Below are 2,859 nucleotides of genomic sequence, written 5' to 3' on the forward strand. Positions count from 1 at the left end.
GGCATCTGCTTTGTAGAACAGGCTGGCCTCAAACTCACGGAGATCCACCAGCCTCTGCCTCCCAAGTGCTAGGATTAAAGACACGTACCACTGCCACCTGACTGGAGTTTAAGTTTTTAAGGTGAAACCTATTATTAAAATATTGGAAAGTAGGTAGCTCGGAAGATGGCTCTGTGGATAAGAACACTTGCGGGGTAAGCATTGAAACCCGAGCCGGAATCCCAGCATTGTGAAGAAGGAGGTAGGAAGATTCCTGGGCCTTACAGGCAGGCAGCCAGCCTAGCTCCAGGTTCAGCAAGAGCTCAGCTGCAGGTTCAGTGAGAGACTCTGTCTTAAGGGCATAAGGCAGACTGTGACAAAATAGAATACCCTGCATCCTCCTCTGATCTTTGCCTGCACACATGGACATACACATGTGATATATACTGCATATACTCTCCCTTACACACACACACACACACACACACACACACACACACACACACACACACACACACACTAGATATTAGTAATTAAGCGGAGAGTAATACAATGTGGACTGAGAAAACCTGAAGCCACGGAGTAACTTAGGTTCAGGTTCCCAGACTCTGTTTTAAAGGATACATGTTATAATGTTATCATAGTGGGTGGTAGGTGTCTGATGTTGCAGCTGTTTGGAACTGACTTGAATCTCTATCAGAGCCTAGTGGTCTCAGCATGGTACTCACAGAAATTGTTCCGGAGAGTATAAGGGAAGATGCTATCAAACAAAGTACAGAAAACGTGTCTTGTCCCGCTTCTGGTTAGACTTGCCTGAATGAAAGGACAATCTGATGACCCTATGTAAAACAAGCAGTCTCCATCTAAGCAGCTGGCTTCCCCAGGCTCAGTCACAGGATGTGAGACTGCCCAGGATCATCCGGCATCCTCCAGCAATAAAGACAGGCCACAATGGATGGGCCAATGCTTCTTCTCAGAGAGCATGTGTGTTTGTACATGTATGTGTATCATGGAAGCCAGAGATTGATGCTGGGGTGTCTTTCACTATCACTTTCCACCTTCATTGTCCTGAAACAGAGTCCCTCACTGAGTCTGGAGTCAGACTGATAGCTAGTAAGCCCCAGGACAATCCCCTGCCTCTCTGCCCATCAGAGTTCTGGGGTTACAAGTACACTGCTTTTCACACGGGTTCTGGGGAATTGAGCTAAGGTTTTCATGCTTGCACACCGAGTATTCTTATCCTCTGAGCCTTCTCTTCAGCTCCGTGCTCTGCTTTGACAACGTATACGTATAATATTTTAATTAATTCTTTGAGAATCCCATACATACATACAAGGTATCCTGATAGTGTTCACTAGTCACTACCTCCCATTTCTTCAACTTCTTCCAGATCTACTGTCTACCTTTCCACGCCTTCCCAACTTCATGTTGCTGCGCCACATTGGGCATCAGATGTAGATGATTACAATAAAGTACTCCCACCCTAGCTCAGAATGGAGTGTAATAAAGGGTTCTTTATTTAGGGGTAGACTCACAGACCGACAGTCCTCTGCACAAGCGGGGAACAGGAACTGAATCCAACAGCCCAGAGCCACTCAGGTTTTTACATCTGTTTATATGGTACATGTGGCCACGCCCAGAGTGTGACAGTGTCTGAAAGGCTATTGGCTGAAGGAGTTCCCACGGCACCCTTGTGTTGTTGCTGCTATTGTTTTTATAACACACTGAGTCCAGCTGGTGCTTGGAGTATACTCATGAGGGTATGTATGGTCGTTCACTGGAGGGTGGTGACCTAATAGGGGCCCCACCCTTAAAGAACACTGACTGTCTGCACTCCAACGTCATTGGTGGTGGTGAATGGCTCCTTAGCTAGGGGTCTGTAGTTTTAATTGGTTTGATCTACCGCTGTGAGTTCCTGGGTCCAGTGGTCCTGTCATGGCCAGAAGACACTTTTTTACTGCATTCCTCCATGACCTCTGACCTTTCCACACTCCTCCCAAGACAGTTCCAGAGACTTGGGCAAGGGTTGTAGGGTTATGATATAGACATCCTATTGTGGTTGTTGTCCAACCTTCTGTTGGTCTGTGTGGAGCAAAACCACAACTTTCCAATAGTTGGTTCTATTTTCTTCATTTTTTTGCCCCAGAGTGTCTGCCTACAATTATAAAATAATTGTCTTTATTTCCACTCCAAACACATTTCTTTGAGAAATGACATTCCATTTCTACTGAAATCTGCAGGCACATATATACATGCAGGCAAAACACTCACACACATAAAACAAAATAAATAAATCTAAAAAGGGATGTACCAGGGTCTAGGGGGCTAGGAGTGTAGCACAGTTGATATTGTGGTTACCTTGAGAGTGCAGGACCTGGATGCTACCTCCAACACTACAGAAAGGTGAATAGTGGAGTCAGGAAGACTTGGATTCTGAGGTCATTCTTGGCTGTGTTCAAGATCAGCCTAGGATACATGATGCCATGTCTCTAGATAGATAAATGATGGATGGATAGATAGATAAATAGATAGATAGATAGATAGATAGATAGATAGATAGATAGATAGATAGATAGATGATGGATAGATAGAGGTGGTAGAGAGATAGAATAGATAGATGATAGATAGATAGATAGATAGATAGATAGATAGATAGATAGATAGATAGATGATAGATAGATAGATGATAGATGATGGATAGATAGATAGAGATGGTAGAGAGATAGAATAGATAGAAGATAGATAGATAGATAGATAGATAGATAGATAGATAGATAGATAGACAGATAAGATAAGATAGAAAGAGGGCTGGTGGGATGGCTCCAATGGTGGAGGCCATGGCACCAAGCCTGACAACCTGAGTTTTATTATTGGAAAGCA

This window comes from Myodes glareolus, chromosome 7 (genome assembly GCF_982192425.1).
Source record: "Myodes glareolus chromosome 7, mMyoGla1.1, whole genome shotgun sequence".
Classification (NCBI taxonomy): Eukaryota; Metazoa; Chordata; class Mammalia; order Rodentia; family Cricetidae; genus Myodes; species Myodes glareolus.